Raw genomic sequence first — 16,801 nt, forward strand, 5'->3', positions numbered from 1 at the left:
GGAGAAGAGGAGGAGGGAGAGGGGTAGGGCTGCACCGAAAGAGAGATGTTCTCGTGTGTCTTGGGCAGCCCAAACCTCAACTATATATAGGGGGGGAGGGGGCTGCGCCCCCCTTAGGGTTTCCACCCCCAAGAGGAGGCGGCCAGCCTTAGATCCCATCAAGGGGGGGTGGCCAAGGGGAGGAGAGGGGGGGCGCCCCACTAGATGGGCCCTAAGGCCCATCTGGACCTAGGGTTTGCCCCCTCCCACTCTCCCATGCGCCTTGGGCCTTGGTGGGGGGGCGCACCAGCCCACCTGGGGCTGGTCCCCTCCCACACTTGGCCCACGCAGCCTTCTGGGGCTGGTGGCCCCACTTGGTGGACCCCCGGGACCCTCCCGGTGGTCCCGGTACATTACCGTTTTCACCCGAAACTTTTCCGGTGACCAAAACAGGACTTCTCATATATAAATCTTTACCTCCGGACCATTCTGGAACTCCTCGTGACGTCCGGGATCTCATCCGGGACTCCGAACAACATTCGGTAACCACGTACATACTTTCCCTATAACCCTAGCGTCATCGAACCTTAAGCGTGTAGACCCTACGGGTTCGGGAACCATGCAGACATGACCGAGACGTTCTCCGGTCAATAACCAACAGCGGGATCTAGATACCCATGTTGGCTCCCACATGTTCCACGATGATCTCATCGGATGAACCACGATGTCGGGGATTCAATCAATCCCGTATGCAATTCCCTTTGTCTAACGGTATGTTACTTGCCCGAGATTCGATCGTCGGTATCCCTATACCTTGTTCAATCTCGTTACCGGCAAGTCTCTTTACTCGTTCCGTAACTCACATCATCCCATGATCAACTCCTTGGTCACATTGTGCACATTATGATGATGTCCTACCGAGTGGGCCCAGAGATACCTCTCCGTTTACACGGAGTGACAAATCCCAGTCTCGATTCGTGCCAACCCAACAGACACTTTCGGAGATACCCGTAATGCACCTTTATAGCCACCCAGTTACGTTGTGACGTTTGGCACACCCAAAGCATTCCTACGGTATCCGGGAGTTGCACAATCTCATGGTCTAAGGAAATGATACTTGACATTAGAAAAGCTCTGAGCAAACAAACTACACGATCTTGTGCTAGGCTTAGGATTGGGTCTTGTCCATCACATCATTCTCCTAATGATGTGATCCCGTTATCAACGACATCCAATGTCCATGGTCAGGAAACCGTAACCATCTATTGATCAACGAGCTAGTCAACTAGAGGCTTACTAGGGACATGGTGTTGTCTATGTATCCACACATGTATCTGAGTTTCCCATCAATACAATTCTAGCATGGATAATAAACGATTATCATGAACAAGGAAATATAATAATAACCTATTTATTATTGCCTCTAGGGCATATTTCCAACAATAATTAGATCACATAACTACCCCTCAACATGCAACAAAGAGTCACTCCAAAGTCACTAATAGCGGAAAACAAACGAAGAGATTATTGTAGGGTACGAAACCACCTCAAAGTTATTCTTTCTGATCGATCTATTCAAGAGTCTGTAGTAAAATAACACGAAGCTATTCTTTCCGTTCGATCTATCCTAGAGTTCGTACTAGAATAACACCTTAAGACACAAATCAACCAAAACCCTAATGTCACCTAGATACTCCAGTGTCACCACAAGTATCCACGGGTATGATTATACGATATGCATCACACAATGTCAGATTCATCTATTCAACCAACACAAAGTACTTCAAAGAGTGCCCCAAAGTTTCTACCGATGAGTCAAGACGAAAACGTGTGCCAACCCTTATGCATAGATTCCCAAGGTCACGGAACCCGCAAGTTGATCACCAAAACATACATCAAGTGAATCAATTGAATGCCCCATTGTCACCACGGGTATCCCACACAAGACATACATCAAGTGTTCTCAAATCCTTAAAGACTCAATCCGATAAGATAACTTCAAAGGGAAAACTCAATCCATTACAAGAGAGTAGAGGGGGAGAAACATCATAAGATCCAACTATAATAGCAAAGCTCGCGATACATCAAGATCGTGCCGAATCAAGAACACGAGAGAGAGAGAGAGATCAAACACATAGCTACTGGTACATACCCTCAGCCCCGAGGGTGGACTACTCCCTCCTCGTCATGGAGATCGCCGCGATGATGAAGATGGCCACCGGTGAGGGATCCCCCCTCCGGCAGGGTACCGGAACAGGGTCCCGATTGGTTTTTGGTGGCTACAGAGCTTGCGGCGGCGGAACTCCCGGTCTAGGTTTGTTTTCAGGGGTTTCTATATTTATAGGGATTTTTAGAGTTGGGAACAAGTCAGGGGGTCTCCGAGGTGGCCACAAGGTAGGGGGAGCGCCCAGGGGGTAGGGCGCGCCCCCCACCCTCATGGGGCGTGCCTTCTACCTCGTGGCCGCCTCGGGACTCTTCTGGTCCATCTCCGATACTCCGTGGGCTTCTTCTGGTCCAAAAATAATCTCCATGAAATTTGAGGTCAATTGGACTCCGTTTGGTTTTCCTTTTCTGCGATACTCAAAAACAAGGAAAAAACAGAAACTGGCACTGGGCTCTAGGTTAATAGGTTAGTCCCAAAAATCATATAAAATAGCATATAAATGCATATAAAACATCCTAGATGGATAATATAATAGCATGGAACAATAAAAAATTATAGATATGTTGGAGACGTATCAATCCGCACCAGAGTGGTACGGTAATCCTATTCTGGAAGTCATGTTACTTGATGATACGTCTCCAACGTATCTATAATTTTTTTATTGTTCCATGCTATTATATTATCTGTTTTGGATGTTTAATGGGCTTTAATATGCTCTTTTATATTACTAGTTGAATGCCCGTGCGTTGCCACGGACAACAAACTTATACATCGAGACATTAATCAAAATATCATTGCAATATTATTGAGATAAATGGATGATCCATTGCAATTCTTCTCGTGTTGGGAACCCCCACTTCTCCTGGGTCGCTCTTGCGGCTCACCACCCCGGGGGCCGGGGGAGGGGGGTTGGCGTCACCGCCATCCCAACCAACCCCTCCTCTCTCATCTCCCTCACCTCTGCTATTGGCGTCCTTCGGCCGGCCCACAGTGGCGGCGGGGCACTCCCTCCATCTATTTATCTCCTTCCCTGCTCCCTGAGCATGCTCCATCTCTCTCAATCGTCAACGCATAGCAGATCTCACGCCTTAATTAGGATCCCCCATCCCGGTCAGCCGTGTGGTTGATGCAGGCTGCTGTCGCTAGGTACTGGTGGTGTAGCTCCTCGCACGTGGCCGACAGGCGTGTATGGCGTCCCCAGCTGCCGATGGAAGCTAGAACCACCAGATCCAACGTGCTCCTGATGTGACCCAGTGGCTTCCCTGTGCATCAACCTCCCTTCATTGGTAGCCCTTGTGGTTGCTTCTCTGGGCGCCCAACAGTCGAGATGTAGGGTTTATCACTGTGCAGGTGCAAATTGCAAGCTTTGGGGTACAGTGGGTGACGAAGTTGCACCGGTGCCGCAACAGGGTGATCGGCTCAGTGCTTGAGGTCCACCACCATGTGGATGGTGGGTGATGGTCTGCTCGTTCGGCAGAGCAGCAGCTCCGGACAGTGGGATGGCGCGACACAATATTGGCGGGTGTCGCTGCGCAGGTGCTCATGTGTTCTCTTGGCTTTTTCGCAATGAGGCGGATCAATCGGGAGGCATCCATCGTGCAAGTGTTAGCTTTGGTGCCACCTCTCCTATTATAGGCGTTGTCTATACCATTCTATGGAACATATATTAGATCACAACAGATATGCAGGTTTGAAAAATAATTGGCACTATAAGTCTCTCCCGCTACTCTGTTCTATAATAGCAAGGAAAGAGCAGGCTTTACGGCCATGTGTGTCGATGGTTAGGATTCATTACTGTATCACAGTAAATCACACATTCAGTATTATTAGCACCATATGGACCGGATCCAGTGCCAACAAGAAGCTAGAACAAACTTAACCACATCAAATTCGATACTGGTAGAGCAACAACTCCATATCTACCATACTGGGTGATTTGACAATGACAACCAAAGACATTGCTGAAATTTGCTAAAAAAACTCCTATCAATATCTGACGAACCTGTGGCAAGGTCCTTCACCAGAGACTTTACAGCCTCGTGCTCGCATAGGTGTGTCGTCATCTTCAGTGAGCATGTACTCCAGCTGGTCCTGGACGGTGTACTTGAGCAGTTGGGCTCCCGTGCTATCGTTCACAGCCCAGTCGCCGTATGGTGAAATACCTAGAGGAAGATGGCGGCCGCCGGTGTCGGATCTGCCAGCGGAGGCATGCTAGGACATTATTGTACTGGGCGCTGAATCACCAAAACGTGGTCATACCAAACACATGAACAACTATCGATCCAGAAGAGGAATCGCATACTTGGAGAATAGCTCTCGTGGAGGCGGCCACCGCGATCGCCCCCCACATTCGCAGCGCTGTCGACCTTGCCGCGCTCCTACCATTGTTGATGCCGACCAAGGGAAGAAGTTCTTCCCGACCTGACATGCGCGCCCATGAGAGTGGACGTAGGCGATGGACGGCAACGCATCGCACTGCGGCGCGACGAGAAGGAAGGAAAGGCGGCTGTGTGTGAGCGGTATCGCCGGCTGGCGGTGCTGGGTTGGGGATGTGGCTCGGCTAGAGATGGGGGATGCGCCGCGATGGGAACAGCAGCCTGGGGACGGGAGGCGGATAGAAAGCAGGGGTGCGAGGGCGTGAGGTCGGATTGGATTGGATGAGCTCGCGTGTTGGGATGCCCGAGTTCGTGGGTTCGTGGGTCATAACCGCAGGGAGTTTTGTGGATCTTTCGTCGCTGTTTTTTTTCGTGGGGCATCGTACGAGGGGAGGTAGCGATAGGAGGAAGAGGTCGAACCACCACGACGTTCGATCCTCCTTTAATAGTAGAGATTTTTGGCACTAACCTATTAACCGGAGGCCCAGTGCCAGTTGTTGTTTTTTTGCCTATTTCAGTGTTTCGCAGAAAAGGAATATCAAACGGAACGAAACCTTCGCGAGGATCTTTCTTGGAACAAACGAAATCCAGGAGACTTGGAGTGGAAGTCAGAGACGCAACGAGGCAGCCATGAGGCAGGAGGGCGCGCCCAGGGGGTAGGCGCGCCCCCACCCTCTGGGCCCCTCGTAGCTCCACCGACCTACTTCTTTCACATATATATACTCTTATACCCTGAAAACATCCGGGGGAGCCACGAAACCACTTTTCCACCGCCGCAACCTTCTGTACCCTTGAGATCCCATCTTGGGGCCTTTTCCGGAGATCTGCCGGAGGGGGATTCGATCATGGAGGGCTTCTACATCAACACCATAGCCTCTCCGATGATGTGTGAGTAGTTTACCACAGACCTTCGGGTCCATAGTTATTAGCTAGATGGCTTCTTCTCTCTCTTTGGTTCTCAATACAAAGTTCTCCTCGATGTTCTTGGAGATCTATTCGATGTAATACTTTTTGCGGTGTGTTTGTCGAGATCCGATGAATTGTGGGTTTATGATCAAGATCATCTATGAACAATATTTGATTCTTCTCTGAATTCTTATATGCATGATTTGATATCTTTGCAAGTCTCTTCGAATTATCGGTCTAGTTCGGCCTACTAGATTGATCTTTCTTGCAATGGGAGAAGTGCTTAGCTTTGGGTTCAATCTTGCGGTGCTCGATCACAGTGACAGAAAGGGAACCGACACGTATTGTATTGTTGCCATCGAGGATAAAAGGTTGGGGTTTATATCATATTGCTTGAGTTTATCCCTCTACATCATGTCATCTTGCTTAATGTGTTACTCTGTTCTTATGAACTTAATACTCTAGATGCATGCTGGATAGCGGTCGATGTGTGGAGTAATAGTAGTAGATGCAGAATCGTTTCGGTCTACTTGACACGGACGTGATGCCTATGTTCATGATCATGCCTAGATATTCTCATAACTATGCGCTTTTCTATCAATTGCTCGGCAGTAATTTGTTCACCCACTGTAATATATGTTATCTTGAGAGAAGCCACTAGTGAAACCTATGGCCCCCGGGTCTATTTTACATCATATTAGTTTTCCGTCAACTTGCCAATTTCTGTCGCCGTTTATTTTGCAATCTTTAATTTCCAATCTATACAACAAAAATACCAAAAAATATTTATCTTATTATCTTTACCAGATCTCACTTTTGCAAGTGGCCGTGAAGGGATTGACAACCCCTTTATCGCGTTCGTTGCAAGGTTCTTGATTGTTTGTGCAGGTACTAGGCGATTTGCGTGTAGTCTCCTACTGGATTGATACCTTGGTTCTCAAAAACTGAGGGAAATACTTTCGCTACTTTGCTGCATCACGCTTTCCTCTTCAAGGAAGAACCAACGAATGCTCAAGAGGTAGCAAGAAGGATTTCTGGCGCCGTTGCCGGGGAGATCTACGTTCAAGTCAAGACATACCAAGTACCCATCACAAACTCTTCTCCCTCGCATTACATTATTTGCCATTTGCCTCTCGTTTTCCTCTCCCCACTTCACCTTTGCTGTTTTATTCGCCCTTTTTCATTCGTCTCTTTTCACTTCCTTCTTCTGTGCTTGTGTGTTGGATTGATTGTTTGTCAAAATGGCTCAAGATAATACTAAATTATGTGATTTTTCCAATACCAACAACAATGATTTTATTAGCACTTCGATTGCTCCTATTATCGATGCCGAATCTTGTAAAATTAATGCTGCTTTGTTGAATCTTGTCATGAAAGATCAATTTTCTGGCCTTCCTAGTGAAGATGCCGCTACCCATCTAAACAACTTTGTTGATTTGTGCGATATGCAAAAGAAGAAATATGTGGATAATGATATTGTTAAATTGAAGCTATTTCCGTTTTCGCTTAGAGATCGTGCTAAAACTTGGTTCTCTTCTTTGCCTAAAAATAGTATTGATTCATGGAATAAGTGCGAAGATGCTTTTATCTCTAAGTATTTTTCTCCCGCTAAGATCATCTCTCTTAGAACGATATTATGAATTTTAAGCAACTTGATCATGAGCATGTTGCACAAGCTTGGGAGAGGATGAAATTAATGATACGTAATTGCCCTACACATGGTTTGAATCTATGGATGATTATACAAAAATTTTATGCCGGATTGAATTTTGCTTCTAGAAATCTTTTAGATTCGGCCGCGGGAGGTACTTTTATGGAAATCACTTTAGGAGAAGCTACTAAGCTCCTAGATAATATTATGGTTAATTATTCTCAATGGCATACCGAAAGATCCACTTGCAAAAAGGTTCATGCGATAGATGAGATTAATGTTTTGAGTGGAAAGATGGATGAACTTATGAAATTATTTGCTAATAAGAGTGTTTCTTCTGATCCTAATGATATGCCTTTGTCTACTTTGATTGAGAATAATAATGAATCTATGGATGTGAATTTTGTTGGTAGGAACAACTTTGGTAATAACGCGTATAGAGGAAACTTTAATTCTAGGTCGTTCCCTAATAATTCCTCTAATAATTATGGTAATTACTACAACAACTCTTATGGAAATTTTAATAAGATGCCCTCTGATTTTGAGACCAGTGTTAAAGAATTTATGAATTCGCAAAAGAATTTCAATGCTTTGCTTGAAAAAATTTGCCTAAGATTGATGAGCTGGCTAGGAACGTGGATAGAATTTCTCTTGATGTTGATTCTTTGAAACTTATATCTATTCCACCTAAGCATGATATCAATGAGTCTCTCAAAGCCATGAGAATTTCCATTGATGAGTGCAAAGAAAGAACCGCTAGGATGCGTGCTAAAAAAGATTGCTTTGTGAAAGCGTGTTCTTCTAGTTTTCATGATAATAATGATGAAGATCTAAAAGTGATTGATGTGTCTCCTATTAAATCTTTGTTTTCCAATATGAATCTTGATAAAGATGGGACTGGAGATGAGTCAACTTTAGTTAAAAGGCATCCCAATGATTCGGAGTTTTTAGATCTTGATGCAATAATTAATAAAAGTGGGATTGAAGAGGTCAAAACTTTACATAGCAATGAACCCACTATTTTGGATTTCAAGAAATTTAATTATGATAATTGCTCTTTGGTAGATTGTATTTCCTTGTTACAATCCGTGTTAAACTTTCCTCAAGCTTATGATCAAAACAAAGCTTTTACTAAACATATCGTTGATGCTTTAATGCAATCTTATGAAGAAAAACTTGAACTAGAAGTTTCTATTCCTAGAAAACTTTATGATGAGTGGGAACCTACTATTAAAATTAAGATTAAAGATCATGAATGTTATGCTTTATGTGATTTGGGTGCTAGTGTTTCCACAATTCCTAAAACTTTGTGTGATGTGTTAGGTTTCCGTGAATTTGATGATTGTTCTTTAAATTTGCACCTTGCGGATTCCACCATTAAGAAACCTATGGGAAGGATTAATGATGTTCTTATTGTTGCAAATATGAATCATGTGCCCGTAGATTTCATTGTTCTAGATATAGATTGCAATCCTACATGTCCTATTATTCTTGGTAGACCTTTCCTTAGAATGATTGGTGCAATTATTGACATGAAAGAAGGAAATATTAGATTCCAATTTCCATTAAGGAAAGGCATGGAACACTTTCCTAGGAATAAAATTAAATTACCTTATGAATCTACTATGAGATCCACTTATGGATTGCATACCAAAGATGACAATACCTAGATCTGTTCTTGCTTTATGCCTAGCTAGGGGCGTTAAACGATAGCGCTTGTTGGGAGGCAACCCAATTTTATTTTTGTTCCTTGCTTTTTGTTCCTGTTTAGTAATAAATAATTCATCTAGCATTTGTTTATATGTGGTTTTATATTTTAATTAGTGTTTGTGCCAATTAGAATCTTTGGGAAGACATGGGTGAAGTCTTTGCGATCTTGCTGTAAAAAACAGAAACTTTAGCGCTCACGAGATTAGCTTCCATTTTTTACTGGAGAGTGATTTTAGGTTCATTCTTTTTGAAGATGATTAATAGATAAATTCCTCACGTCCACCAATTTATTTCAGAATTTTTGGAGTTCCAGAAGTATACGTTTGATACAGATTACTACAGACTGTTTCGTTTTTGACAGATTCTGTTTTTCGTGTGTTGTTTGCTTATTTTGATGAATCTATGACTAGTATCGGGGCTTATGAACCATAGAGAAGTTGGAATACATTAGTTTTAACACCAATATAAATAAAGAATGAGTTCATTACAGCACCTTAAAGTGGTGGTTTGTTTTCTTACACTAACGAAGCTCATGAGATTTTCTGTTTAAGTTTTGTGTTGTTAAGTTTTAAGTTTTCGGGTAAAGATTTGATGGATTTTGGAATAAGGAGTGGCAAGAGCCTGAGCTTGGGGATTCCCAATGTTGGGGAATGTAGTAATTTCAAAAAAATCCCTACGCACATGCAAGATCATGGTGATGCATAGCAATGAGAGGGGAGAGTGTTGTCCACGTACCCTCGTAGACCGAAAGCGGAAGCGTTATGACAACGCGGTTGATGTAGTCGTACGTCTTCATGATCGACCGATCCTAGTACCGAACGTACGGCACCTCCGTGATCTGCACACATTCAGCTCGGTGACGTCCCACGAACTCACGCTCCAGTAGAGCTTCGAGGGAGAGCTTCATCAGCACGACGGCGTGATGACGGTGATGATGAAACTACCGGCGCAGGGCTTCGCCTAAGCACTACGACGATATGACCGAGGTGGATTATGGTGGAGGGGGGCACCGCACACGGCTAAGAGATCAATGATCAACTTGTGTGTCTATGGGGTGCCCCCTTCCCCCGTATATAAAGAAGTGGAGGAGGGGGAGGGCCGGCCCTCTATGGCGCGCCCTGGGGAGTCCGACTCCCACCGGGAGTAGGATTCCCCCTTCCAAGTAGTAGGAGTAGGAGAGAAGGAAGGGGAAGAGAGAAGAGAAGGAAGGAGGGGGTGCCGCCCCTCCCCCTAGTCCAATTCGGACTAGGCCTTGGGGGGCGTGCGGCCTGCCCTAGGCAGCCCCTCTCTTTCCCCCCTAAAGCCCAATAAGGCCCATATACTCCCCGGCGAATTCCCGTAACTCTTCGGTACTCTGATGAATACCCGAACCACTCAGAACCTTTCCGATGTCCGAATATAGCCTTCCAATATATTGATCTTTACATCTCGACCATTTCGAGACTCCTCGTCATGTCCCCCATCTCATCCGGGACTCTGAACAAACTTCGGTCATCAAATCACATAACTCATAATACAAGTCGTCACAGAACGTTAAGCGTGCAGACCCTACGGATTCGAGAACTATGTATACATGACCGAGACTCATCTACGGTCAATAACCAATAGCGGACCTGGATGCTCATATTGGTTCCTACATATTCTACGAAGATCTTTATCGGTCAAACCGCATAACAACATACATTGTTCCCTTTGTCATCGGTATGTTACTTGCCCGAGATTCGATCATCGGTATCTCAATACCTAGTTCAATCTCGTTACCGGCAAGTCTCTTTACTCGTTCCGTAATGCATCATCCTGCAACTAACTCATTAGTCACATTGTTTGCAAGGCTTATAGTGATGTGCATTACCGAGAGGGCCCAGAGATACCTCTCCGACAATCGGAGTGAAAAATCCTAATCTCGATCTATGCCAACTCAACAAGTACCATCGGAGACACCTGTAGAGCACCTTTATAATCACCCAGTTACGTTGTGACGTTTAGTAGCACACAAAGTGTTCCTCCGGTATCCAGGAGTTGCATAATCTCATAGTCATAGGAACATGTATAAGTCATGAAGAAAGCAATAGCAATATACTAAATGATCAAGTACTAAGCTAACGGAATGGGTCAAGTCAATCACATCATTCTCTAATGATGTGATCCCGTTAATCAAATGACAACTCATGTCTATGGCTAGGAAACTTAACCATCTTTGATTCAACGAGCTAGTCAAGTAGAGGCATACTAGTGACACTCTGCTTGTCTATGTATCCACACATGTATTAAGTTTCCGGTTAATACAATTCTAGCATGAATAAGAAACATTTATCATGATATAAGGAAATATAAATAAAAACTTTATTATTGCCTCTAGGGCATATTTCCTTCAGCCTCCCACTTGCACTAGAGTCAATAATCTAGTTCACATCGCCATGTGATTTAACACCAATAGTTCACATCACCATGTGATTAACACCCATAGTTCACATTGCCATGTGACCAACACTCAAAGGGTTTACTAGAGTCAGTAATCTAGTTCACATCGCCATGTGATTAACACTCAAAGAGTATGAAGGTGTGATCATGTTTTGCTTATGAGAGAAGTTTAGTCAACGGGTCTGTCAAATTCAGATCCGTATGTATTTTGCAAATTTCTATGTCTACAATGCTCTGCACGGAGCTACTTTTGCTAATTGCTCCCACTTTCTATATGTATCTGGATTGTGACTTAGAGTCATCCGGATCGGTGTCAAAGCTTGCATCGACGTAACTCTTTACGACGAACTCTTTATCACCTCCATAACCGAGAAATATTTCCTTAGTCCTCTAAGGATATTTTTGGCTGCTGTCCAATGATCTACTCCTAGATCAAAATTGTACTTCCTTGCCAAACTCAGGGCAGGGTATACAATAGGTTCTGTACAGAGCATGGCATACTTTATAGAACCTATGACTGAGGCATAGGGAATGACTTTTCATTCTCTTTCTATTTCCTGCCGTGGTCGGGTTTTGAGTCTTTACTCAACTTCATACCTTGCAACACATGCAAGAACTCCTTCTTTGACTATTCTATTTTGAACTACTTCAAAAAACTTTTCAAGGTATGTACTCATTGAAAAAATTTATCAAGCGTCCTGATCTATCTCTATAGATCTCGATGCTCAATATGTAAGCAGCTTCACCGAGGTCTTTCTTTGAAAAACTCATTTCAAACACTCCTTTATGCTTTCCAGAAAATTCTACATTATTTCCGATCAACAATATGTCATTCACATATACTTATCAGAAATGTCGTAGTGCTCCCACTCACTTTCTTGTAAGTACAGGCTTCATCGCAAGTGTGTATAACACTATATATGCTTTGATCAACTCATCAAAGCGTATATTCCAACTCCGAGATGCTTGCACCAGTACATAGATGGATCGCTGGAGCTTGCACACTTTGTTAGCACCTTTAGGATTGACAAAACCTTCTTGTTGTATCATATACAACTATTCTTTAATAAATTCATTAAGAAATGTAGTTTTGACATCCATTTGCCAGATTTCATAAAATGCGGCAATTGCTAACATGATTCGGAGAGACTTAAGCATCGATACGAGTGAGAAAACCTCATCGTATTCAACACTTTGAACTTGTCGAAAACCTTTTTCGATAATTCGAGCTTTGTAGATAGTAACACTACTATCAACGTCCGTCTTCCTCTTAGAGATCCATTTATTCTCAATGGCTCGCCGATCATCGGGCAAGTCAATCAAAGTCCATAATTTGTTCTCATACATGGATCCCATCTCAGATTTCATGGCCTCAAGCCATTTCGTGGAATCTGGGCTCATCATTGCTTCCTCATAGTTCGTAGGTTCACCATGGTCTAGTAATATGGCTTCCAGAACAGGATTACCGTACCACTATGGTGCCTAACGTACTCTAGTTGACCTACGAGGTTCGGTAGTAACTTGATCTGAAGTTTCATGATCATCATCATTAACTTCCTCACTAATTGGTGTAGGCATCACTGGAACTGATTTCTGTGATGAACCATTTTCCAATTTGGAAGAAGGTACAACTACCTCATCAAGTTCTACTTTCCTCCCACTCACTTCTTTCGAGAGAAACTCCTTCTCTAGAAAGGATATATTCTTAGCAACGAATATCTTGCCTTCGGATCTGTGATAGAAGGTGTACCCAATAGTCTCCTTTGGGTATCCTATGAAGACGCACTTCTCCGATTTAGGTTTGAGCTTATCAGCCTGAAACTTTTTCACAAAAGCATCGCAACCCCAAACTTTAAGAAACAACAACTTAGGTTTCTTGCCAAACCACAGTTCATATGGTGTCATTTCAACGGATTAAGATGGTGCCCTATTTAACGTGAATGCAACTGTCTCTAATGCATACCCCAAAACGATAGTGGTAAATCGGTAAGAGACATCATAAATCGTACCATATCCAATAAAGTACGGTTATGATGTTCGGACACACCATTACGCTATGGTGTTTCGGGTGGCGTGAGTTGTGAAACTATTCCGCATTGTTTCAAATGAAGACCAAACTCGTAACTCAAATATTCGTCTCTGTGATCAGATCATAGAAACTTTATTTTCTTGTTATGATGATTTTCCACTTGAAATTCTTTGAACTTTTTAAATGTTTCAGACTTATGTTTCATTAAGTAGATATACCCATATCTGCTCAAATCATCTGTGAAGGTCAGAAAATAATGATACCCGTCACGAGCCTCAACACTCATCGGACCGCATACATCGGCATGTATTATTTCCAATAAGTCAGTGGCTCGCTCCTTTGTTCCGGAGAACGGAGTCTTAGTCATCTTGCCCATGAGGCATGGTTCGCAAGCATCAAGTGATTCCAAAACCCCATCATCATGGAGTTTATTCATGCGCTTTACACCAATATGACCTAAACGGCAGTGCCACAAATATGTTGCACTATCATTATCAAATTTGCATTTTTTGGCATCAATATTATGAATATGTGTATTATTACGATCGAGATTCAGTAAACCATTTATATTAAGTGTATGGCCATAGAAGGTTTATTCATGTAAACAGAACAACAATTATTCTTTGACTTAAATGAATAATCGTATTGCAATAAACATGATCCAATCATATTCATGCTCAACGCAAACACCAAATAACATTTATTTTAGTCCAACACTAATCTCGAAGGTAGAGGGAGTGGGCGATGGTGATCTTATCAACCTTGGAATCATTTCCCACACACATCGTCACTTCGCCCATAACTAATCTGTGTTTATTCTGCAACTCCTGTTTTTAGTTACTACTCTTAGCAACTAAACCAGTATCAAATACTGAGGGGTTGCTATAAACACTAGTAAAGTACACATCAATAACATGTATATCAAATATACTTTTGTTCACTCTGCCATCCTTCTTATCCGCCAAGTATCTAGGACAGTTCCACTTCCGGTGACCATTTCCTTTGCAGTAGAAGCACTCAGTTCCAGGCTTGGGTCTAGCTTTGGGCTTCTTCATGGGAGTGACAACGTGCTTGTCATTCTTCTTGAAGTTCCCTTTCTATCCCTTTGCCCTTTTCTTGATACTAGTGGTCTTGTTAACCATTAACACTTGATGTTCTTTCTTGATTTCTACCTTCGCTGATTTCAGCATCGCGAAGAGCTTGGGAATTATTTTCGTCATCCCTTGCATATTATAGTTCATCACGAAGTTCTAGTAACATGGTGATGGTGACTAGAGAAATTTGTCAATTACTATCTTATCTGGAAGATTAACTCCCACTTGATTCCAGCAATTGTCGTACCCAGACAATCTGAGCACATGCTCACTGGTTGAGCTATTCTCCTCCATCTTGTGGGCAAAGTACTGTCAGAAGTCTCATACCTCTTGACACGGGAATGAGTATGAAATACCAATTTCAACTCTTGGAACATCTTATATGTTTCGTGGCGTTCAAAACGTTTTTTAAGTCCTGGTTCTAAGCCGTAAAGCATGGTGCACTAAACTATCAAGTAGTCATCATACCGAGCTTTGCCAGACGTTCATAACGTCTGCATCTGCTCCTGCAATAGGTCCGTCATCTAGCGGTGCATCAAGGACATAATTCTTCTGTGCAGCAATGAGGATAATCCTCAGATCACGGAGCTAGTCCGCATCATTGCTACTAACACCTTTCAACTTATTTTTTCTCTAGGAACATATCAAGAATAAAACAGCGGAGCTATACGCGAGCTATTGATCTACAACATAGACATGCAAAATACTATCAGGTACTAAGTTCATGATAAATTAAAGTTCAATTAATCATATTACTTAAGAACTCCCACTTAGGTAGACATCCCTCTAATCATCTAAGTGATCACGTGATCCATATCAACTAAACCATGTCCGATCATCACGTGAGATGGAGTAGTTTTCAATGGTAAACATCACTATGTTGATCATATCTACTATATGATTCGTGCTCGACCTTTCGGTCTCAGTGTTCCGAGGCCATATCTGCATATGCTAGGCTCGTCAAGTTTAACCCGAGTATTCTGCGTGTGCAAAACTGGCTTGCACCCGTTGTATGTGAACGTAGAGCTTATCACACCCGATCATCACGTGGTGTCTCGGCACGACGAACTTTCGCAATGGTGCATACTCAGGGAGAACACTTATACCTTGAAATTTAGTGAGAGATCATCTTATAATGCTACCGTCGAACTAAGCAAAATAAGATGCATAAAGGATAAACATCACATGCAATCAATATAAGTGATATGATATGGCCATCATCATCTTGTGCCTTTGATCTCCATCTCCAAAGCACCGTCATGATCACCATCGTCACCGGCGCGACACCTTCCATCGTAGCATTGTTGTCATCTCGCTAACTATTGCTTCTACGACTATCGCTACCGCTTAGTGATAAAGTAAAGCAATTACATGGCGATTGCATTTCATACAATAAAGCGACAACCATATGGCTCCTGCCAGTTGCCGATAACTCCGTTACAAAACATGATCATCTCATACAATAAAGTTTAGCATCATGTCTTGACCATATCACATCACAACATTCCCTGCAAAAACAAGTTAGATGTCCTCTACTTTGTTGTTGCAAGTTTTACGTGGCTGCTATGGGCTGAGCAAGAACTGTTCTTACCTACGCATCAAAACCACAACGATTTTTCGTCAAGTATGTGCTGTTTTAACCTTCAACAAGGACCGGGTGTAGCCACACTCGATTCAACTAAAGTTGGAGAAACTGACACCCGCCAGCCACCTGTGTGCGAAGCACGTCGGTCGAACTAGTCTCGCGTAAGCGTACGCGTAATGTTGGTCCGGGCCGCTTCATCCAACAATACCGCCGAATCAAAGTATGACATGCTGGTAAGCAGTATGACTATTATCGCCCACAACTCACTTGTGTTCTACTCGTGCATATAACATCTACGCATAAACCTGGCTCGGATGCCACTGTTGGGGAACGTAGTAATTTCAAAAAAATCCTACGCACACGCAAGATCATGGTGATGCATAGCAACGAGAGGGGAGAGTGTTGTCCACTTACCGCCGTAGACCAAAAGCAGAAGCGTTATGACAACGCGGTTGATGTAGTCGTACATCTTCACGATCGACCGATCCTAGTACCGAACGTACGGCACCTCCGCGATCTGCACACGTTCAGCTCGGTGACGTCCCACGAACTCACGATCCAATAGAGCTTCGAGGGAGAGCTTCGTCAGCACGACGACGTGATGGCGGTGATGATGAAACTACCGGTGCAGGGCTTCGCCTAAGCACTACGACGATATGACCGAGGTGGATTATGGTGGAGGGGGGCACCGCACACGGCTAAGAGATCAATGATCAACTTGTGTGTCTATGGGGTGCCCCCTTCCCCTGTATATAAAGGAGTGGAGGAGGGGGAGGGCCGGCCCTCTACTATGGCGCGCCCTGGGGAGTCCTACTCCCACCGGGAGTAGGATTCCCCCCTTCCAAGTAGTAGGAGTAGGAGAGAAGGAAGGGGGAGAGAGAAGAGAA

At 43.6% G+C, this 16,801-nt stretch overlaps 1 long non-coding RNA gene across 1 annotated transcript; it reads right to left on the reverse strand.

Annotated features, from left to right (window-relative positions):
- Positions 1-1,855: 1,855 nt before the first annotated feature.
- LOC123493777 (uncharacterized) lies at positions 1,856-4,802 on the reverse strand. The gene is made up of 2 exons (XR_006662708.2): positions 4,446-4,802; positions 1,856-4,337 (listed from the first exon to the last, which is right to left on the reverse strand). It is a non-coding gene; the product is annotated as an uncharacterized lncRNA (long non-coding RNA).
- Between the last annotated feature and the right edge of the window lie 11,999 nt (positions 4,803-16,801).

Source organism: Aegilops tauschii, chromosome 4 (genome assembly GCF_002575655.3).
Source record: "Aegilops tauschii subsp. strangulata cultivar AL8/78 chromosome 4, Aet v6.0, whole genome shotgun sequence".
Taxonomy (NCBI): Eukaryota; Viridiplantae; Streptophyta; class Magnoliopsida; order Poales; family Poaceae; genus Aegilops; species Aegilops tauschii.